Raw genomic sequence first — 24,097 nt, forward strand, 5'->3', positions numbered from 1 at the left:
CCAAGTCTGACCGCGCGGTGATGGCCTTGGCCTCCAGCCCAGCCAGGCTGCCTCTCCAGCTGTGAATCACCCTTGGAGCAGCAGCACAAGAGTGATCCTGTGCAGCCTGGCTGGGCTCCAGCCCCTTAAGGCTGCCAGCAGGAGCCAGCACCCCTCGGGGATGCTGGCAGAAAGGAGTCCCCTCCAGTGCCCTGTGTTATGATCCCCGAGGGAAACTGGATTCAGTGCCTAAGTGACTGTCTTTATCATTTGGCTCCACCTTCCCTGCTCTTTAGGATGAGGTGATGGGCTGGACATCAGAAGAACCTAGCAGAACTGGGCAGGGACAGAGGCGTGGACCAGGGAGCACTAATGGGGCAAGTTTTTCCAGGCCTGGAGAGGCAAGGCATGGGGCAGTGGGCCCCACCCTTGCCCACTCCTCCAGGGCAGGAAACCAGTAATTGAAAAGGTGGTTATTCCCTTCACATCACCCCACCCAATCCACACTACTTGTTTCAGGAAACAGAAAGGAAAGCATCCGTTCAACCCATCTGCTGAAAGAGTCTCACACAAGACATGGATAACAGGAGTTTGTGATGGGATGTGCTGAATGATGGACAATTTGATGGACAGCCATCAAATTTAGGTAGGCTGGACTAGCTGCTGGCTCTTGGGCAACAAGAACTGCTAGCAACTTAGTGGCTGCTACGTGTCAGGCATGATGGAAGGCATTCTACATGGATTTATCTTCTCATTGAAACCTCATGACTCCATGAAGCCTTAATACTATTCCATTTACAGGAATAATAAGGCACAGAGAGGTTTTAATACCTTGTTCATGGTCACCCCTGCTGAAGTCTGACCAATTCCAGAGTCCACTCTTCAATGCACTTACATAGTATACCAACACAAGTTGAGCCAGGTCCTACTGCGTCTGTAAACCTGCATCTCTTCTAGGAGTGAAAGTTGTTAATGGTAAACAAGCATCACCCCAGGAGTGCTGGAGGAACCATGTCTATCTTCCGCAGTCCTTTTGGGAAAGAATCATGCATATGAATGAAAAAGACGCTGTCGTAAATTTTCAAAATAACGATCCCTTATATTTTTGTTTTAGACCTTGCTGAGAATGTTATTCTTAAATAACACTGTCTCATCTGATGGCTGTAAAATGTTTATGATGTTGACTGCCAGCATAATCATTCTCGTTTTACCAATGAAAAAACTGAGATGGGGGCTGTTTTGGGCCTTTTCTGAAATTCAGTGATAAATTAATGACAGTCAGGACTAGAACCCAGGTCTGCTGATTCCTAGCTCAGAACTTGCAGTTGAGCTATTTAGATTTTCTCTGAGCCTTTGACAAGCTTCCACATGAAAAGGTTTTAAAAATAATGAGTCTCCATGGGACTTTGGGCAGTTTGGCCATGGAGAGAACCAACTTAGAGATAGAAAAAAACACATTTCTACATGGAGAAGTGGGAACTGGGGGACTCGCCAAGCAGTAGTGTTATGACTGGTCTTATTTACTATTTTTTATAAATGGTCTGGAGCAGGGAGCAGGAACATTTACAGCTGATCCTAAGCTCTTTGGAATAGGAAGAAGGCCCATGATGGAAATGAGCTACAGAAAGACGGTGCCTCCTCTGTAGGACCTGAGGGTGGGGGGGGGGGGGGGGGGGGGGGGGAAGGGGGAGGAGCTATAATTGAGCGAATAGACCTGGGTCGTCAAGTCTTACAGTGGCAGGGATCATGCTTGATGTACCCAACGCTGCAGCCCCAATGCCTAGCACAAGACCCAAGGCACGATTGGTGCTCAGTAAGTAGTCACTGACAGATGTGGTGAGAATATGGAAAAAGGAACCCTTGTACACTATTGGTAGTGTGTAAATTGGTATAGCCACTGAGGAAAACACTAAGGTAGCTTCTCAAAAAGTTAAAAACAGACCTGCCATTTGATCCAGCAATTCCACTCCTGGGTATACACACAAAGGAAATAAAATCAGTATCTCAAAGAGACGTCTGCCCACCCATGTTCATTTCAGCATTGCTCACAATAGCCAAGATATGGAAACAACCTAAATATCTATCAAGGAATGAATGGATTTTAAAAATGTGATTATATATATGTAGTTCAGTCTTAAAATAGAAATTTGGCCATTTTCAACGACATCAGTGAATCTGGAGAACATTTATGCAAACTGAAATAAACACAGAAAGACAAAATATTGCACAGTCTTGCTTATATGTGGGATCTAAAATAGTCAGACTCTTTGAAGAAGAGCGTAGAATGGTGGGAGGGGGAAACAGGGAGATGTTGGTCAAGGCATGGGGTTCCCAGGTGGTGCTGATGGTAAAGAACCTGCCTGCCAAGCAGGAGACAGAAGAGACGCAGGTTAGATCCCTGGGTCGGGAAGATCCTCTGGAGAAGGGAATGGCTGCCCACTCCAGTATTTTTGCCTGGAGAATCCCATGGACGGAGAAGCCTGGCAGGCTACAGTCCATAGAGTTTCAAATGATCAGACACAACTGAAGCGACTTAGCATGCACACATGTTGGTCAAGGGATATAAAGTTTCAGTTATTAGATGAATAAGGTCTAGAGAGCTGATGTGCAACAAGGTGACCATAATAATAATACAATACTGCATACTTGAAATTCATGAAGAGGGTAGATATTAAGTGTTCTCATCACATACACACACACACACACACACACACACATGAGGTGGTGGATATGTGATTTATCTGAATTGCAGTGATTCAGTTCAGTTCAGTCACTCAGTCATGTCCGACTCTTTGTGACCCCATGAACCTCAGCATGCCAGGCCTCCCTGTCCATCACAAACTCCCGCAGTCCACCCAAACCCATGTCCACTGAGTTGGTGATGCCATCCAACCGTCTCATCTTCTGCCATCCCCTTCTCCTCCTGCCCTCAATCTTTCCCAGCGTCAGGGTCTTTTCAAATGAATCAGCTCTTCACATTAGGTGGCATTATTTCACAATATATGAAGACATGAATCGAAACATCAAACTGTATACCCTGAATATATACAATATTTACTTGTCAATTGTACTTCACAGATGGATAAAGGGCTTTTCTGGTGGCTCAGCAATAAAGAATCTGGCTGCAATGCAGAAGACATGAGTTCCATCCCTGGGTCAGGAAGATCCCCGGAGAAGGGAATGGCAGCCCACTCCAGTATTCTTGCCTGGGAAATCCAGTGGACAGAGGAGCCTGGCAGTCCACAGTTCGTGGGGTCGCAAAGTCAGACATGACTTAGCAACTAAGCAACAACAACAACAGGGATGGGAAAAGCAAGTCGTTACTAAATAACTGATCAACTCCCTCCAGGTTAAACAAGCCACACTCTACCAATCAGAGGATGGACTCTGAGCTGATCAAGGCAAGATCAAGGTAGGAAGCAGGATCAAAAAGGGAGAGCTTCGTTGTTACCATTTATAGCTCCCAATACTCCACAGCAGCCAAAAAGTCCAACAGAATGACCGGCAGCTTTCAAATGGGATTCCAGGGAAAAAGAGGCAAACAGAAGCCATTCTCTGGATGAAGTTCTTCTAGATACAGAAAATCACGTCCAGTCCACCCCTGGTAAGTGAGAACAAACCAGATGCCTGCAACTTGGGGACAGCCTGGGAAAGATTCTCCCAGGCCACAAAGACACAGCTGAGAGGAAAGGAGACACAGTGGCCAGTGGCCCTGGCTCCATCACTATCACAGGGGCCACCCTGAAGCCTGGGAGGGGACAGCTTAGAATAAACAAGACTTGTTGTCTTACACATTAGGACAAATAAAATGTATTACATTATACAGCACAGATGATACTTGCGTACCAACCAGGCAGTGAGAAAGAATGCAAATAGATATTGATTTAAGGTAGAAAATATAAAGAACCCCCTCATGTCCATTTGGGTGTTGAGAAGATGTTATTCTCTGAGGTTGACACCAAGGAGGAGACTGTACCCCTCACGCTGTGTCTGCACTCATCATCCAGCATGCATTCATGGAATGTGCAGTGTATACTAGACTCCGAGCCAGCTTCTGGAGGAGATCAGTGAGTGCCTGCCCTGCCCTCTGGGAGCGTGTGTGTGTGTGTGTGTGTGTGTGTGTGTGTGTGTGTGTGTTCAGTTGCTTAGTCAGGTCTGACTCTTTGCAACCCTATGGACTGTAGCCCACCAGGCTCCACTGTCCATGGAATTCTCCGGGCAAGAATAGTGGAGGGGGTTGCCATTTCCCCCTCCAGGGGATCTTCCCAACCCAGGGATGGAACTTGCGTCTCCTGCCCTGCAGGCTGATTCTTTACTGCAGAGCAACCAGAGGAGCCCACCCTCTGATATATTAGTCTCCTAATGGGCTCAGATTTCACATGGATGAGGCCAAGCGGGAAATCCTATAGCAGAGAAGTATTCGAAGGCCTCTTTTCCTTCTTCCCAGGAGATCTGGCCAACTGACTGGAGTGTAACCAGGAATTATCAGCCCAGCCCCAGTCGAGGCTCAAGGGAGAGTGTGCATGTCACAGAATAACAGGGCCACTTCACGGCACCACCAGCCATGAGAGTTTGACTAATACAACACATAGTGGGTAATATCAGATTCATTCGAAGAGCCGCTTCAGAGACGAAATCTCTTTAGTCGGTAGGAAGACTGATCTGAAGTAGCAAAATGAGTGGCACTAACAGATTTTATAAAGATACGCTGGCAGAGGGAGGCAAGAATGAACACATGAAAAAGGGGTTGACAGGGGAACTTTTGGCCAGCTTCATGGAACCCTGTCCTGAGGAGACAGCAGAGGTGTTCTCCAAGGCCTGAAGGATGAGGTATCACTTCAGGCCTCACCACAGGCCCAGTGGAAGGTTCTAGACAGCACGGGATAGCAGAATACAACGCTAGCCACAAATGCGGGCCACATGGGCAATTAAAGTTTCCAGCAGTGGTTACATTAAAAAATAAAAGTGTTAGTTGCTCAGACATGTCCAGTGCTTTGTGACCTTATGGACTGTGACCCCATGGACTGTGACCCCTGCAGGCTCCTCTGTCCATGGGATTCTCCAGGCAAGAATATTGAATGGGTTGCCATGCCCTCCTCTAGGGGATCTTCCCGGCCCAGGGATCAACCGTGGGCCTCCTTCATTGCAGGCAGATACTTGACTGTCTGAGCCACCACCAGAGAAATATCCCAAAATAAAAAAGTAAAATTAGTTCTTTCAGAAAATGTTTATTTTTATTATTTCTCTGGCTGTGCCAGGTCTTAGTCATAGCATGGAGGATCTTCGTGGTGGTGTGCAGGATCTTTTCAGTTACCATGTGGGATCTCAGTTGTGGCATTGGTGGGCAGTGGGTCTGTTTTTTGTTTTGTTTTTTTTTTAGTTTTGGCATGCGGGGTCTTAGATGGAGCATGCAGGATCTAGTTCCTTGACCAGGGATCGAACCCAGGCCCCCTGGATTGGGAGCTCAGAGTCTTAACCACTGGACCACCAGGGAAATGCCCAAATTAATTTTAGTAATCTATGTTTTTACTAACCCACTGTGCCCCAAAATAGTCTCCCTTGAACATGTCTATAGTATAAACATTGTCAATGAGATATTTTACACGCGTTTTTCATACCATGTCTTTGAAATCTGGTGTGTATTTCACACTGACAGTGGAACTCAGTCTGGACCAGCCACATTTCCAGTACACACAGGCCTCCTCACCAGTTCTTCGAAGCCGCTCAGTCTCCAGCCTAGGATAATCTGCTTAGCCCCGCTTTCCCACCAGCCCATCCACCAAGCAGCACTGCCACCTCTCCACCCCTGGCACGGTGGGCATCTACGTTGCCAGGCAGAACTGCTATTAAAACATCAGCAGGGTGGCCTCCGCAAAGGTCAGCCATCCGGGGAGCTCCTGGCAGCTGCTTGTTTGTTTGTTGGAACATTATCTGGGCTGGGCTGTTTATTTACATCCATTGAAGAATTGAACAATAAATATCGTCTCCTGGTAGCAGGCAGATGCTTGCATTAGAGCATTCTGGCTGCCGTCTTGCTTGAAATAATCTCCCCTTATGAGCAAACAGTGCTATTCATCCTTAAAGATGCAGGCCACCCCAGGATTCCCATTTCCTCTCTCCTCTCACATCCTCCCCAGACCTTCTGGTCAAGGTCTACACCTGCCAGACCTCCCGATCAGGCCCAGGAATCAGGCAGCAAGGGTGGGGGTCTCAGCTGGCAGGCAGGGACATGAACTAAGGCTGGAGAGGCAGGGTGGGAGCAGACTAAATCTAGAAACCAGTGTCCCGGGACCCTCTGAATTCTCCACCTGGACCCCGTGCCTCCAATACAGAGGCATGTGAACCCAGTCTCTGCTGCTCCCCTCAAGAGCCTCAAGACACGACTGCAGCTCTCCTAGCTGTCCTGGCCTGAACCTGTCTCCCATGGAGGCAGAAATAGAATAGCCATGAGGAGCCTCAGTGGGAAAAGAGTGGCCAGGATCTGCTTCTCTGGGACATACAGGGTTGTGGCGTCTCCCAGGAGGGAAAAGTACTGAGGCTTTTGGATCTTACTTATGCGGTTTATTTTGTTGGTCCCCAGAGGCTGACAGCGCTGTAACCCAGGTCACTGTCACTCAGCCTCTTGCCACACAGACTGGAAAGCAGGTGAAAGAAGAACTGGGCACACAGTAGAGTGCCCGCAGCGGCTGCGTGGCCAGTCTTGATCTTGGTTGAATGAGTGAGTGAATGGAGAAGCTCACTCTGAGCCTGAGCTGCCACACTGGGGACTTTTAGATGTGCAGACACACTCACAGGCACAGACACACACACACCCCGTCTCCATCCCTGACGGTGAGGCTAGGTCTCCACTCAAACATGGCCTCTAGAACTTTCCATGTATCACTCTACGACAAAGTGACGGACGAGGAGGACCTGGAAAGGTGTGGTATGCCGGCAGTGAAAGAGACACAAGTACGAGGCGTGCCTCTCTTGGAAACTTGCTGGTAGGGGGGGTTACCTCTCCTTAGGGCAAGCGGCCTCCTTACAGTCTCCGCATCCCTGTGGAAGAGCTGCCTGGTTCTCAGTGGCTGGGATGGCCTCTAAGCTCCCGCCAGACTGCCAGGGGCTGCAAGTCTGTCCCCTGCCAAGGGCAGATCCCTCGGCCCCAAGTACTCACTGTTAATTCCTATAACCCGCAACCAAGGACATCTGCAACAGAACTCCACTCACACTCACTTGAATTGTCCCCCGTGCTTTCAATTTTTTTTCAGTGGCATGCCCATTAAAAAAAACTTTTTTAAAATTTATATTGGAGAATAGTTGATTTACAAGGCTGTGTTAGTTTCAGGTGCTCAGCAAAGTGATTCAATTACACATATATATACACCCATTCTTTTTCAGATTCTTTTCCCAGAGAGGTTCTTACAGAATATTGATGGGGTTCTCTGTGCTATACAGTAGTGCCCAGTGCTTTGAATTTAAAAATCAGAGCCTCTCCTTTTCCTCTGCCCCTTCCAATCTCCTTCCCCTGCTCTACTTTCTCTTTTTAGCCATAGCGCTTGTTACCATCTCACATGCTATATAATTTATTCCTTTATGATGATTATTATTTATCTCCATGTAAACACCACAGAGCAGAAATCTTTATCTCTTGTGCTCACTGGTGTCTGCCAACCCCCTGAAACATGCCACATAGTAGGGGGGTCAATAAAAATCTGTTGAATAAATGAATGATTGGAAACATTCAAACTACTCATCAACATCTTCATTTGTCCCCAGGATGCAGATTTCTTTCTTATCTTACGACAAGGGAACTGAACAGTTGCAGATGTTCACACTGGAAGGTTCAGCAGCAGGGGAGAAGCTGGGATCATCCAACCCAGACCCAAGGGGCCGGCGGTGCCCATTCCTCCAGCAGAGTGGACCGTGCCACACACCACAGGCTCACCTCCCTGCCTTGAATCCCAGGGCTTAGAATGCGAGCAGGGCCCCTGCTTCTGTGTTTACCCTGCTTAAGCCTCCCCAGAATAGCACAGTGAGGGTGCTTTGTTTTGATTTCCTGATTCCAGCCAGGAGAAGGAGCTTGTAAAGGGAACTGCAAGAGGGTAAACAGTAATTAATTAGACAGGCTCTGCGCGCACATGAAACCCGCACCGTGTTACCAAACACTGTTGGGACAACAGGTCCCTGTGGGTCTCCCGCTAAACACGTGCAAAACCGAATGATGCTGTCCAGGTAGCCATTAGGACTTCTTGCCCTGTATGGTCCACATCAGAGAAATCAGGGACAATGGCTTCAATCCCACCCCCCACCTGCTTGGGTGGTGACACAGAGAACAGGATACAATTCCAGGAGAAAAAGATGCCGAGGAAATAAAAAATGAAAGACAGTATGGTTGAGATGAAGGAAGTATCAGATAAAAGTTCAAACCAGTATGTTTCAAATGCAAAATATTTCAAATTGACTTCTCTTGCAGCATCTTCCCAATCTTATTGGAGAGAATTGCACACACAAGTTACTGGGCTGGAAACTTGGTGAGTCAGCCAGATTGTGGCCTTAGAGTAGGCTGTACCCCCGAATCCTGAATGGCTTTTAGCTATGTGCCTCTAGCCCCAAAGGAGCATGGACAGACTACGCCCACTCCTGGAAAAACAAGCGCCCATGAAGAGACTGTTGATATATGCCTGCCACTCACTGCCATGTGCTTTGCGCAGTCTGCTTGTTCTGTATTGCAGAACACCAGAATCCCCTGGCTTCTGAGATGCTACGTGTAGGCAGAGAGTGAGAGGGTAAGCCCACGGGCAGACGGTGTGAATCCCAGCTCTGCGCTTGGAAACTGTGTGGCCTTAGACAACCTACCAAACTTTCCTGAGTTTGCTTTTCTCTTGGGAAAAAAAAAAAAAAAACAAACAGAAATAATCATAACAATACTTGGTTGTTACTGTGGGAGTCTGATCATGTCCCAAGCATGCAAAATACTTAGCAGAGTGAGGGGGTGATGGTTATGTTTCAATAAATGTTCAGTAAGTTTCAGTAATCTCATTGATTGCTAGGAAACCAGTTTTAATGAATCGATCCTTGTGATCCCCACTCATCCCCAAGGGGGAGCAGCAACCTTATGTGCTATAGAAAGAGAGGTTAGAGAATGTGGCCCACAGAGTGGACTTTCAAATTCCAACAAGGTCACTTAAAGAAAGAGAGAAGAGGCCCCAGGGCTCAGCTGCAAACCATCTAAGCCAACCAGAAAATGGGCATTGCCAGAGGAAACTAGGCCTGGAAGAGTCTGTGCCCATGATGGAGGGCTCAGACAGGCATCCCACCAATGTGGTCCAGAGACCCATCACCCAGTGCCTCAAGCCAGAGGAACTGTCCTGATGAGCCTGGTTCCACTCAGGCTTGATTCAGAAAGCCAGCAACATTATGGAGAAGATGAAAGCAGCTTCATGCCTACGGTTTGGGCAAGCCCCAGAAACGGAAGTGGGGTACCACACAGCCCAGCTCATGGAAAGGAGGCGCATCTCTGGGGACCCATCAAGGGTGGGAAGTGGACTCAGGGCTGGCAGGATGCTAAGGAGAAGCAGGGCCTATTTCCTAAAGGTGAGGCAGTGGCTCTACGTGGAACTGGGGACAGTCTCGAACCCAGGAGCAGGATGCTGGATTCCTCGTGCCTACTCCCCTACTGCCTCCTCCATGAAACTCCACCCTCCCATCCCCAGACCTATATCCTCTGGGCTCAGAGCGCCCTCCTGCCAAATGAGGGGGAGGCTATGTACTCTCTTCTGCGCCCCCCACAACTGTTACTGTCACCTATGGGTTAATGAGCAGAGGTGTATCCTGGCTGCAAGGGGCTGAGGTGCAGTCAGCGTTTTCCTCCTGCTGGAAACTGAGCCTCCTCCAGAGTGGAACCCAGCAGCTGCTCAAGGCAGCTGTAGCGGAAGCAGGAGAAACCAGAAGTGGAGTGAAGGCTGGGGAAGGATGGACTCTCACATGAGCTGTTACAGGAGTTCTGTGAGTCCCAGTTGGTCGGGTCTTAGCTCAGAGGGTAGAGCTTCTAGCAAGCAGCTTGGCCCAGAGTAAAGACTCAGGACTTGTGTTGATTGAACGAGGAAAGTGGGCTTTGTCTAGGTTTTCTCCTGAGCTCAGAAGCAGCTATAACCCCCCCCCACACCCCCCACACCTTCACGACTCAGATTTTACCATCACAGCATGCCCCATTGCTCTGGTCCCTAAGGCCCACGCAGGGTTCCCTGGTGGCTCAGACAGTAAAGAATCTGCCTGCAGTATGGGAAACCGGGGTTCAATTCTTGGGTCAGGAAGATCCCCTGGAGAGGGGAAGGGCTATCTACTCCAGTATCTTGCCTGGAGAATCCCATGCACAGAGGAGCCTGGTGGGCTACAGTCCATGGGTGTCACAAAGAGTCAGACACAACTGAGCGACTAACACGTTCGCTTCCACTTTCTTCTCATCTAGGGATCAAGACTTGGATCTTCTAGCAACTTTCCCTCCTAGTTACTTTCTCTCCTGATCCCAACTGTTTCCATCTTCAGATGGTCCTCTGCATATTGTCATCTTTGCCCTAGAGTAGAGCCAAACTCTGCCCCCCAGGCCTCCTCCCAGCTCTCCCCTTCAGGAACACCTCCCCATCTTCCCCCTCATCACCTAGCAACCACCATCCACGACCACCCACAGCCCTTGTAGGAGCAGCATCCTCACTCCTCCACACAGCCCTGCATTTCTTGCCAGGGCTATGCTTTCCTGTTTCCTCGAAGAATCGAACTGGTCCTTTCTCAGTCCTGTTCACAGTCCTATTCACACCACGTCCCTCAGTTTCCTCTCTGCTTCTTCTCAACCAACCCACGCACATCCCTCCCTCTGAATCCGGTCCAGGACACTCTTCCAAAGGCTTTCTCCATAACACCTGCCCCACTCTGAATGCCTCCCTGTTTCATATCATCCGCGGCCACAGCTGCCCAGCCGCAAAAAGCTGTCTCGTGCTTCGGCTCATGTGGACACCTGTCTTTTGCTCTTCTGCCTTCAGTGTGTTCGTTTCAGCCGTGAGAATGTCAGCCCCTTGAGGGCAGGTCTATAGCATTGAGCTTAAGCATAGGGCTGTGTAGCCAGCCAAGCTGGAGTCCTGATTCTGCCCATTATTAGCCCTTGTGACTTCAGGGAGAATTTTAAAGATCTGCTTAATATCCTTCACTGAAATATGGGGCTCAGAATTCTGAGCCCAGGGTTGCAGTCAGGATTTCATCAGGTGAATTATGAGTTGCTCTTACTAGAGTGGCTGGTATATTGGAAGTAGGGCTCCCCTCGTGGCTCAGGGCGTAAAGGATTTCCTGCCAATGCAGAAAACTCAGGTTTGATCCCTGGGTCAGGAAGATGCCCTGGAGAAGGAAATGGCAACCCACTCCAGTACTCTTGCCTGGAGAATTCCATGGACAGAGGAGCTTGGTCGGGTACAGTCTATGGGGTCGTAAGAGTCGGACACAACTTAGCGACTAAAACAACAACATGTTGGAAGTAAAACAATGCACATGACTGCTAGTTGTGGATAGTTAGTACTCGCTTGTATTTAGTGAATTAGTCTGAAGATGGAAATGAGATAATGCAGTGATGGTGATGATGCACAGCCTCTAGTCCCCAGCAGCTCTGTGAACACCAGAGCAGTTTAATAGATGTTTACTCAATTAACAAAGGAATGCACAAATTCCAATCACAACGGGAAAAGATCAAAAGGATCCCAGGATCCTCAGAGACTCTCTCCCAAGTTTACGTCTTTTTGATGTCTGTCTCCAGAGGCCCACCAGTCCTCTTTGTGAAACCAAGGGCTGCAGCGGCAGCCAGCCCTGTATGGTTCCCGCCCGCCAGGCCCTGCACTGAGCTGCCTGTGGGAAGCCCCATGAACTGGCGGCTCAGCCCCTAGGCACTCCTCAGCAATTTTCTTGGCAAACAAATAACCCAGGGAGCATCAGACAAGTATGCATCACCGCGACATCTGCTCTCTCTGATGAGCTCAGCTCTGGGTTCTCTCCCTGCAGCCTCATCAGACTTCTGGGGATCAGCCCTTTCTCATCCTAGGACAGCTGTGTGTGTTTCTGTGGGCCTAATAACAACGTATGTTTACTTAGTGCTAAGGGCTAAGGAGCCAGCTACATACAACTCCCTAAGAAGGACTGGCGGCATCTCCATCAACTGCTCACCCGACGTTCCGCATGCCACCTCCCCCTTGGGAAGCATGTTGGTCAGTAGCCACCACCCCGCTTCCTGGCTGAAAGTCAGTGGACTTGGAAAGCCCTGAAACAGGCAGAGATTCATATTTTGTTCACTTGAGATTTGTACCAGGATTTAAAGCCCCAGATTCTGAGCCACCTAAGATATATTTTGTGGTCAAAATGAGGGTTAGAAGTGTGTTTACTCAAGACGCAGGTCAGCATCACTCTCTCCAAGAATTCTCCCCACTGTCTCTGAGGCTATGTTCAATCACCACCCCTACCACCCAGTTTGAGTTCCTCCTGGCTTGCCGGGCCCATGGCCCTTGGGACACCTCACAACATGGGGTCGTCATGTGTGCCCATCTTTCCACCTGCCCATGTGCTCCCCGAGCACAGCACGAAGGCATGTTCATCTTCCCTAAAGTCACAAGGCCAGTGAGTGGAGCCCCAGACTGGAGTTTAAGTTTTCTGGTTCCAAATCCATTCTCAGCAACAACTGACAGAAAAGTAGGTATTGCTGGGTGCCCTAGCAGCAATGTCCATTATTATTATCTAGTAAAAACTTTCTGAATCTTCTTTGAAGAATAGACTTCAGTCCACTCAGTACTGCCTCACAGATCACCAAGGATTACTCAGTTCTTCCTCTCTCTATCTCCACACATCTCCCCCAGCAACCACTGCCTGCATTTTACATTAAAACACACACATACACACACCAGCAGCTCCTCTGGGCAAGAAACACTTGGAACTCTTTCAAATGAAAACCCCAGAATCCATGAGGCCTGGGTGAGGCATGTGAATGGTTTGCAGTCAGAAAATCCATTCCCAGAGACAAGGGAAAGGGCCTTCCTCGGGCTCAGAATTCTAGGGTGGAGAAGGGCATCCCTGTGTGGGTGTGACATCAGCAGATGGGGCTGGAATGCACACACGCGGAGAGTCAAGGGGCCCCAGGGCCAGGAGAGAGCTCGGCTGTCACATTACAAAGGGTCTTTTGATCACCCTCCATCCCAGGAAAACCACAGAAATCCTTCTTGAAGCTGCCCCCCACCCTCAGCAGAGGGGCCTAAAGATACTGTCCTCTAATCCAATGGGTGACCTTTGACCCCAGTGAGGGCGAGCCTGGAAAAGGCAGGTTTCAGAGCTAAAGGGCCTCGAAGGATAAAAAAAAAATAACCAGTGCCTGTATGGAATATTTGTTCTGCCAGCAGTATGTGGAGTTAATTGCAGAGAAATGCATTTTAAAAATAAGATATTGGAAAACCATCCTCTCCATCACCGGCCACAGTTATTACAATTATTTATATGGCATCACCATAGCGCGTGTGTTTCACAGCAATTAAACTATTGATCTTGCAGCTCTGAGGTGCTGAGCAAAATTCACTGCCACCATTCCTGCCCCTGTGGGTGTCGTCTGTCCCCATGCCCAGACGTGGAAACGGACTGAGGAGGAAGTAGCCAAGAGCGGAAGAGTTAGTAGTTGGAAAATTAATATGAAGAATCAATATATCGGGGACTTCCCTGATGGCTCGGTCTGTAAAGAATCTGCCTGCCATGCAGGAGATCTGGGTTCAATCTCTGGGTCGGGAAGATCCCCTGGAGAAGGGAACTGCTACCCACTCCAGTATTCTTGCCTGGAGAATTCCAGAGACAGAGGAGCCTGGCGGGCTCTCGTCCATGAGATCACAAAAGAGTTAGACACAACTGAGCGACTAAAACACACACACACACACACACATATACACACACACACACGTGGTCAGAGGTTAAGAAGCCACCTTGCAATGGAAGCAATGCAGGTTCAATTCCTGGTCAGGGAACTAACAGCCCACATGCCACGGGGCAACTGAGCCCAGCACCACAACTAGAGAGTCCATGCGCCACAACAAAAGGTCCCACATGCCATAACTAAGACCCAGTGCAGCCAAATAAATAAATATTGAAAAAGAGAACCAATATATTGACATGATAAGCTAATATTATCCTAACATAGCAATAGTAGTATGGTCCTGTCTCCATTTGGCCGGCATTTCGTCCATCGCGATGCTGTTTTCCAGGCTTGCCCAAGAGGTTACATACTGCAGCTGAGTGACGGAGTGCATGGGTCCCAGGGGCTACAACCGTGGACTCCAAACCCAGCCCCACCGTGAACTAGACACAACACCTCTTGGGAAATGAGTCAACATCTCCTAGTGTCCTCATTCATAAAATATCAATAATAACAACACCCAGCACATTCAGCTGACGTGGAGAATTCATGAGTTAGTGAAGGAAAGGCATTTAGTACATGGGCTGAAACATAACTGGGCTAAACTCAAGGTTCCTGTTACTGTAGCAGCCGGTCCACAGGATTCCCATTCACCCAGGACACATCTCTCTGAACTCAGGTGTCATAGTTACATCACTGGTGAGGGACAAAGGGTAGGCTTGGTCTCCTGTGAGGCTCCACACTGAGATTTGCAGTCAGATAAGTAGCATGCATTCTTTTTTTTTTCCTTCTTTCCTCATAGCCTTGAGGTAGGAGCTGGGCCTGACTTCTCTTTGTGGCTGGTCACCTAGATGTGGGTAGGGATGGTCCTTGGACTCCAATCTCCCCCTCTGCCTACCACACTCCACCTCAGGAACATGCCCTCATGGCCCCTTCATTTTTCTTCAAGTTTAGAGTCAATATTAAGCTAATGATGGAAAGTCTTATTTACGACATGTATTTGATGTATTATTTAATGCATTGTGAAGATATATTAAAAGATAAAATACATTGAACAGTGGGTGTCTGGGAAGGTACGAAAATGATTCCACTTCAGAAACCTTTTTGTTAGGAAGTTGCATGTTCCTGAACCAAAGTCTCTTCCATTGGATGGCATGTGAAGAGATGAGAAGCAGGGTGATGTTCACTGTGGTCCAGCCTCCAGGCCTTAGGAATCAAGGAGATGGACGATGGTAGGGAGCGGTGGAGAGTTACTGCTCTGGATTGCCACACCAAGGGGCAAGTTGGGAGGGGAAACTGGTGTGCGTGGGAAGTGAAGTGTGAGTCACATCTGTGGCATGAAGTCGTGGAAGCATGGTCAACTGGCCTTGTCTGATTGCCTCGGAAATTCAGGCCTGGTGCTTGGGTCATGGCTAAGGGCTTGCCTTTGGCCACTGCCATTCTACAGGTGGACTATGAAATCATGACATGAGCCATTTCCCAGAGTCAGAATTTAAGCCACTGTGCCTGGCTGACCCTCTCGTCTTCTTTCTGAGGGGCAGGTGTGACCCAATTCATGGATTGCAAGGCACAGATCAGAAAGTCAGTGGTGAAAGGAATAAAGTCACATTTTCTGCTTCCTTTCATGTTGCCCCCAAACAACCACAAAGGGCTCTCTCAGTTGAGAACAGGGAACATTCTCCCATGTCCCAGGCCAGCCACTAAAATAGGCTCCATGCCTTAACCTACTTGAGCTTGCAGATAAATGGGCAGGCGTTTTGAAGAACACAGGAAAGGCTCGCCTGTCGCAGCATCTTCCCTATGTGGTCACCACCATCCTTGAATGCCGGTGGAGGAGCATTTCTTTGGGTAAAACATCTTTGTATGATACAAATATTGTGATGGAGGGGAAGCTATCTTCGGGGAAAGTAAAAATGAAAGCATTAGTCAGTCGCTCAGTTGTGTCCGACTCTTTGCAACCCCATGGACTGTAGCTCGCCAGGCTCCTCCGTCCATGGAATTCTTCAGGCAAGAATACTGGAGTAGGTAGTATTCCCTTCTCCAGGGGATCTTCCCAACCCGCCTTTAAGTCAGTAATCTGAGTCTCCCACTCTAAGACAGTATCTTTACCGTCTGAGCCACCAGGGAAGCCCGTCTTTGGGGGGCATGGGGTAAAGTGAAAGGCCCTGGCCTGAAAGGGGTACAGGAGATGAGTCTGGTCCCACTGGCCACGTCCCCCAGTTCCTTAGGGTACCGTCAGCAACATGGCGGGTTTAGATGCCCCTTCAGGTCCACGTCATAATATAATTATGTAGCCTATGTTAATAGATTTTCTTAGCAGTTTTTTCATGACGGGAGAGAATGGTTCCAAGGGAAAGGTTAACAAGGGGACAATATAAACCTGGATGACTCATAATGGAGAAGTGGGGGCAGTTTTGAGGAATTAAAGAGGAAATCTCATTTCTCATTACAGTTTTCATGGTTTTGGTTGGGGCTGGTTCTGGAATTTCTACTCAAAGTCTATGTCATTTTCAAAAATCTGAATTTATCTATTATTACAAAAAACAAACCCTCAGGGTTTATTTTTTGCTCTGATGTAAGACTTAAAACCAAGTGAAGTACTCTGAAGGTTGACTTCTTTCTCCTCACAGACCCCCTCCTTTGGTCGCCTTTGGTCAGCTCCACACCGGGGCCCACCACCAGGGGTCGCTGGCTCCCTTCTGCTCCTTGGTGACTTCCTGCTTTTGCTGCTATTGGTAGGAAGGGGAAAGAGACAGTGGAGGGAGGAGGGGAAAGGGTGCCAAGGGCCAGGAAACTTCAGGAAGGGAGAAGGAAACCATCCAGGAGTTACTCTTGGGACCCAAGACAGGCCCCATTGACCAGCCCAACCTCAAAAGGCCCCAGGGCCTGAATCAGAAGCGCCCTACAGCCCGGATCTGTAGACTGGAGTCCATTGACTGGACTTCTGGCTGCGACCCCTGGGCGAGTTTTATTTCCCATCCCTGGAGGTAGACCAGGAAAAAGCAGGACAGAAACACTTCTTTGTTCCTCTCTAGCCAGCAGGACTCTGCCCACATCAGCTTGATGTGTTGCTCCAGGGAAAGAGAGACCCAAAAAAACCCCCAGCAACAAAATGATCTCCAGCACTTAATTTCCTCCTAGGTTTCTAAGCAGGTACTTATTTCCTGGGCAGTTATTATTATTACAGACACCACATAAACAAAGGTGTCAGATAACTAAGAATAATCTTATCTCCTTCTACCCCAAGCATGTTCTTTACCCAGTGGGAAACAAACTCCCCCTCCATAGCTTCCCCTCCCTGACTTTTTCACTTGTCACCTAAGATGAGCAGGTCAGAGGATCTGGGAGCAAGTGGGAGCAAGGGAGATATTTCTGTGACTGATGCTCAGAAAACAGGATTTCTGGGCTCTCTTACTGGCCGTTGTGTGCAACCTGTAGGAGTCTTTGGTTCAAGTTCACTGTGAAACATCTCCACTTGGAGGACTCACAAGGAGTCTTGCAAGGGAGTCAAAGAGAATCTGGCGGGTTTCCCACCCTCAATAATATCTTGTCTACAACAGCTAAGATGCCAAACATAATTTAGGAAGCAGTTTCACATCTCTTTTCTGATTTAATTCATACCACACATAGTAGGTGCATAAGAAACACTGGTTGATTTCATAAATGAGCTATAATTCTGAGATCAGGAGGGCGTTATTTTTAGTCACATGTCATGCCTAAATAAACAGACTCAGAGAAGACATGCCTGAAGTCGGACATCGCTAACAAGCAGTAGTGTCATAATTTTCTACCAGGTCTTCAGCCAACATGCCCTACCCCCCACACTAAGCTCCTCCTGGAGGAAGTACATGCAGACAACTTGCATTTTAAAAAAACCTCTATTTCAACCTTTATCCAAAAATTGTAAAAAAAAAAAAAAAAGTTAAAAGGGTGTGGTGCTGAACTTCAGATGCTGACTTCTGACCGCAGAGGCAAGTGGGGAGAGAAGGTCAGGATAGAAGTTTAGAGTTCTTCCCACTCCTGGAGGAAAGGGAAGCTCAGAGTGTGGCATAGGATTCGAATACCAGGGCCCAGTGGAGACCCCCTTTCTCCTAGCATCAGCCCAGGATGCCACCCACCCCACCCGACCCTTCCAAGGAAAGGAAGGGATGGTTATGCAGAGAAGGTTCTCCACAAAAGAGTGACAATTGGAACTGACTGTTAAAGGAGGAATGGGATCCCAGTGGCCGGAACTGCAAGGAAGATGGATCCTGGGACTGCCTGGCATGAGGGGTGGGTGTGAGTGCCACGTGTGTGCAGCGGAGAGGCCAGCAACGGCCAGGCCATGTGACTGCAGAGAGACACAGAGGGAGATTGGATGCAGGTACAACAGACTCCTGAATGCCTTTCAAAACGCCAACCTTTCATCTGTGGGCAAAGGGGAAGCATTGCATGTTGCAGAGGTGGGAACTGATAGAATCTGTCTTGCGTGAAATGAAGACAGTAATCCTTCCTCCACTTTCCCAGCTTGGAGACCCTTCCTGGAAGAGGCACACTTTCGTTCCTTTGGCAAGGCTGAGAATCTGCTTATTGTCTAAAACAACTAAATATGGAATCTTTCCCCACTGCCACAAGGCTGCGGACTTTGTGCTGGGAGTGGATTGTATTGAATCAGCCACATCCTCCCAGTTCTCTTTGTGGCCAGGTCTTCAAGTTAAGGGAATAACGCATTTCTCTGCACCAAGCTGTCTAACTGGAGTTTTGGAAAACACTGATATTCTTAATATAAATGGAATCAGCCCATCTAGACTCACGAAAAGTGAGACTCAGTCACAGCACTGTAGCACTTTCCTGACGAGACAGAGACCCTGACTTTCCCAGGCCTCCAGGCTACGATTTTAAAAACAGGTTTCACTTGTCCATAAGCAGTTATTCAACTAACAATAGTTTCATGTTCAAACGTTGCAGAGGGATTCTGTGACCATTATTTCAGTGCATCCCGCACCAGTGTAGTGAGCCAGGCTGGCAAAGTGTACTCAGGCCCCAGCCCTCCAGCCTAGGAGGAATGAATAGACAGGTGCTCCATGGTACCCATCAGGGTACACATCACCACTCTAATTCCGTCAGGTCTCTTCACTCCTGAGCCTGCTGCCCTCACCAAGTGGCCTTGATGTTCACTTCCTTTTAACAGTCCTGTAAGTAAGGGACGGAGTTGTGACCAGGAAAATCCACTGCTTAGCCCCCTACCTCCCCAGTTCCATCAATGCTGAGTGAGATGAGTAAATAGGGTGCTATGAAACTGCCTTTTGCCTTAGCTATTTAATTTTATTGTGCTGTGTTATATTGTGTTGTACTGGGTTGGGTTGTGTTGGGTTGGGTTATATTGTGTTTTGTTGTGTTAGAATGGTTATGTCGCATTGCATTGCTTGTATTGCATTGTGTTGTGTTGGACTGAGTTGGTTTTGTCATGCCTGTTGGACTGGATTGTGTTGTGTTGCACTGGGTTGTGTTGGGTTGGGTTCCTTGTGCTGTGTTGTGTGGTATTGTATTGGGTTGGGTTGCTTGTGTTGTGCTATGTTGGAGTGATTGGTTGAATTGTGCTTGTTGGATTGGGTTGGGTTGTGTTGGACTGAGTTGGTTTTGTCATGCCTGTTGGATTGGATTCTGTTGTGTTGCATTGGGTTGGGTTGGGTTGGGTTGGATTGGATTGTGTTGGGTGGGGTTGTGTTGGGTTGGGTTGTGTTGGGTTGGATTGTGTTGTGTTGCACTGGGTTGTGTTGTGATGTGTTGGGTTGGGTTGTGTTGGGCTGGGTTGGGTTGTGTTGGGTTGGGTTGTGTTAGAATGGTTATATTGGATTGCATTGCTTGTATTGTGTTGTGCTATGTTGGACTGATTTGGTTTTGTCACGCCTGTTGGATTGGATTGTGTTGTGTTGCACTGGGTTGGGTTGTGTTGGGTTGTGTTGTGTTGCACTGGGTTGGGTTGGGTTGGGTTGGGTTGCATTGCTTGTGTTGTGTTGTGCTGTACTGTATTGGGTTGGGTTACATTGTGCTGTGTTATGTTGGACTGAGTTAGTTTTGTCACGCCTGTTGGATTGGATTGGATTGTGTTGCACTGGGTTGGGTTATGTTGGGTTGGGTTGCTTGTGTTGTGCTATCTTGGAGTGAATTGGTTGAATTGTGCTTGTTGGATTGGGTTGGGTTGCGCTGGCTTGTGTTGTTTTGGGTTGCATTGTTTGTGTTGTGCTGTGCTGTATTGTATTGGGTTGTGTTGCTTGTGTTGTGTTGTGCTGTATTGTATTGTTTTGGGTTGCATTGTTTGTGTTGTGTTGTGCTGTACTGTATTGGATTGGGTTGTGTTGGGTTGTGTTGGGTTGTGTTGCACTGGGTTGTGTTGTGTTGTGTTGTGTTGCTTGTGTCGTGCTGAGCTGTACTGTATTGGGTTGGGTTGCTGTGTTGTGCTATGTTGGAGTGAATTGGTTGAACTGTGCTTGTTGGATTGGGTTGGGTTGTGCTGGCTTGTGTTGTTTTGGGTTGCATTGTTTGTGCTGTGCTGTGCTGTACTGTATTGGGTTGGGTTGTGTTGGGTTGTGTTGCACTGGGTTGTGTTGTGTTGTGTTGCTTGTGTTGTGCTGTGCTGTACTGTATTGGGTTGGGTTGCTTGTGTTGTGCTGTGTTGGAGTGAATTGGCTGAACTGCGCTTGTTGGATTGGGTTGGGTTGTGCTGTGCTGTGCTATATTGTATTGGGTTGGGTTGCTTGTGTTGTGCTATGTTGGAGTGAATTGGTTGAACTGTGCTTGTTGGATTGAGTAGTGTTGTGTTGTGTTGTGTTGTGTTGGGTTGTGTTGTGTTGCTTGTGTTGTGTCATGCTGTATTGTATTGGGTTGGGTTGCTTGTGTTGTGCTATGTTGGAGTGAATTGGCTGAACTGTGCTTGTTGGATTGGGTTGGGTTGTGCTGCTTGTGCTGTTTTGGGTTGCATTGTCTGTGCTGTGCTGAGCTGTACTGTACTGGGTTGGGTTGCTGTGTTGTGCTGTGTTGGAGTGAATTGGTTGAACTGTGCTTGTTGGGTTGGGTTGGGTTGTGCTGCTTGTGCTGTTTTGGGTTGCATTGTCTGCGCTGTGCTGAGCTGTACTGTACTGGGTTGGGTTGCTGTGTTGTGCTGTGTTGGAGTGAATTGGTTGAACTGTGCTTGTTGGATTGGGTTGGGTTGTGCTGCTTGTGCTGTTTTGGGTTGCATTGTCTGTGCTGAGCTGTACTGTACTGGGTTGGGTTGCTGTGTTGTGCTGTGTTGGAGTGAATTGGTTGAACTGTGCTTGTTGGATTGGGTTGGGTTGCTGTGTTGTGCTGTGTTGGAGTGAATTGGCTGAACTGTGCTTGTTGGGTTGGATTGGGTTGGGTTGTGCTGGCTTGTGTTGTTTTGGGTTGCATTGTCTGTGTTGTGCTGTGCTGTACTGTATTGGATTGGGTTGTGTTGGGTTGGGTTGGGTTGTGTTGTGTTGTGTTGCTTGTGTCGTGCTGAGCTGTACTGTACTGGGTTGGGTTGCTGTGTTGTGCTGTGTTGGAGTGAATTGGTTGAACTGTGCTTGTTGGGTTGGGTAGTGTGGTGCTGTACTGTGCTGCATTTTGTTGGACTAGACTGGACTTACTGGTCTGTGACTCAGTATAACAAAGTTTGCCCTGGGGCTCACACTCCATGGTAAGTGCTGGCGTTTTGTTGGCCCTTGCCAAGTCAGAGTGGTTTCTTTTTTTTAAGGTTTTTTTTTTTTTTTTTTTTTGATGCAGACCATTTAAAAGGTCTTTATAGAATTTGCCATAGCATTGTTTCCATTCCATGTTTTGGTTTGTGGCTGCGAGGCATGTGGGATCCTAGCTCCCTGACCAGGGATCGAACCCACACCCCCTGCATTGGAAGGCAAAGTCTTAACCAGTGATCCATGAGCAAACTCCCACCACAGCGGTTTCACAATTTTCAGGGTCCAAGGTGCATGCTCAGGAGGAGCGACCTGGGCACCACAAGCCAAGGTCAGCCCTCCCTGCCTGGACTCCGGCTCCACAGGCTCCCAGCCGGTTCTGTCCCCAGCCGGCTGAGCTTGCAGGCATCCAGGCAGCTTCAGCAGGGGCAGGGAAGGGAGCCAAGGACAGGGGTGAGGACCAGAGAGAGCGAGGCCGAGAGAAGGCGGGCGGGGTGGAGAGTGCAGCCCGAGAGCATTCTCATTCTGGAGAAGCAGGGCTCCGCAGCTCCTGGCAACGGCTGGAGTCTGGTGATCTGTTTCCCCTGAAGACCTGAAGTAACCTGGTCCACGAAACTCAGGGTGGTTTTGATGTAAGGTCACAGCCCCAAGCCAAGGCAAGGTCAGAAGTTCATCCCCAGAGAAAAGTGGGCACGCAGGTGGCCGAACAGGTAGGCAGGTGGGCAGAGGTCAGCCCTCCTCAGAGTGACTCTGGGGGTTCTAGAGCCCTCCTAGTCAGAGAGGGGACAGCCACCCACTTTCCTGCTCTTCTGAGCCTGGAGAAGGTCAGGCTCTGGCTGGGTTCTGAAGGCAGGTTGTGTGGTGGTGATTTATTCGCTAAGTCATGTCCGACTCTTGTGACCCCATGGACTGTAGCCCACCAGGCTCCTCTGTCCATGGGATTCTCCAGGCAAGAACACTGGAGTGGGTTGCCATTTCCTTCCCCAGGGGATTTTCCTGACCTGGGGATTGAACCCATGTCTCCTGCATTGCTGGAGGATTCTTTACCACTGAGCCAACTGGGAAGCCCCCTCTGAAGGCAGGAGATACAGTTATTCAAGCCACAAAAGAGGACACTGAGGCAGAAAAGACCTTGATACTGGCCAGCAGCCAGAGCCTCGGGGGTGGAGGAGTTGTCAGCCTGTGCTCACTTGCTCTGGATCCCAGGGGTGCCCGTCTGAGGCCTGGCTGGTCCGTGCTCACCACTCCGGACTCACACCCTCCCTCTCTGCCTTGTCCTGCCCTTCCCGGGAGCCTCTCCTTTCTCTACCCCTGCAGACTTCATGTCCATAGCTCTCACTGACATTTTTACCTTCTGTGTTCTGGAAAACAGGAAAGGAGGAGGAGGAGGAAGTCTTTTCAGGACCCCTGGTTACCATCATGCACTTTCTTTCCTTTTTGTCCCTTCTCCCCCTCCAATCTCATCCATCCCTGAGCAGAGAAATTGAACACATCTGTACTCATGACAACAGGTGAACCGACAGCTGCTGCTGAGGGCCACCGGGGGCCGGAGGGGCGCTGGTTTGGGGGTGCCTGTGTGCAGATGTGTGTGTGTGCATGTGTGTGTGCCTGTGTGCGCGCTGTGTCTGTTTTCTGAAGCTGGTCTTTAACCAGGCTGAACCCAGCATTGCGTTCTGCACCTCCTCATACAGCCAGTAGGTGGCAGAGCTGCAACAGGCCGCTGATTCCAGTCCGGTGGCGTCGGCCCCGCAGCACTGGTCAGAAATGGTCCAACCGTAGGGGGAAGGTGTGTAACCGGCCCCCCCGGGGGGCCTACACAGGGGTCCTGGGCAAGATGATTTGAAGGACAGCGAGCTAACAACGCTTCCAAAACCCCTTCCCCTCCTTGCTTCCATCCCTCCATACTTGCCTTGTTTTGTGTGCTCCTGTGCTCAGGCGTGTCCGACTATTGCGACCCCATGGACTGAATCTGCCAGATGCCTCTGCCCATTCTCCAGGCAAGAATACTGGAGCAGGTTGACATTTCCTCCTCCAGAGGATCTTCCCCACCCAGGGACTGAACTCTCTCTTGTATTGCAGGCAGATTCTTTACCTGCTGAGCCCCTAATTTTATCTCATATGGGAGAGCCTATTAACATGTACAAAGCATCTGCAGGGATGCTTTTCAGAATTTGTGGGAGTCTGTGAAAATGCAGCCTGCCCTGTGTTCTTGGATTCTCACTCAGCTCAACTGAAGTGGAGCCCAGGAACCTGCACTTCGAGTAAGCGCCCATGGTGATGTCCACAGAGTGACCAGCGAGCCCCAAACTAGGACACCCCCAGGTATCATGATGAGGGCTTCAAGATCTGTTCCTAAGCCTCATGTAATTTTTCACTCTCTCCACCTGTTTCTTATTCTTCAAATATATTAAATATGTACATGCATACTAAGTCAGTTATGTCTGACTGTGGACCCTAGCCCACTAGGCCTCTCTATCTACAGGGTTCTCCAGGCAAGAATACCAGAGTGGGTTGCCATGTCCTCCTCCAGGGGATCTTCCCAACC

At 48.9% G+C, this 24,097-nt stretch overlaps 1 protein-coding gene and 1 non-coding gene across 4 annotated transcripts in view; both read right to left on the reverse strand.

The window, feature by feature from the left end:
• Positions 1-24,097, reverse strand: part of PLXNA4 (plexin A4) — a 499,413-nt gene that overhangs the window by 183,231 nt on the left and 292,085 nt on the right. The gene's annotated exons all lie outside the window — the stretch shown is intronic.
• On the reverse strand, positions 5,401-5,473 carry TRNAG-CCC (transfer RNA glycine (anticodon CCC)). Its single transcript has one exon. It is a non-coding gene; the product is annotated as a tRNA-Gly (tRNA).

Source organism: Ovis aries, chromosome 4, assembly GCF_016772045.2.
Source record: "Ovis aries strain OAR_USU_Benz2616 breed Rambouillet chromosome 4, ARS-UI_Ramb_v3.0, whole genome shotgun sequence".
NCBI classification, from domain to species: Eukaryota; Metazoa; Chordata; class Mammalia; order Artiodactyla; family Bovidae; genus Ovis; species Ovis aries.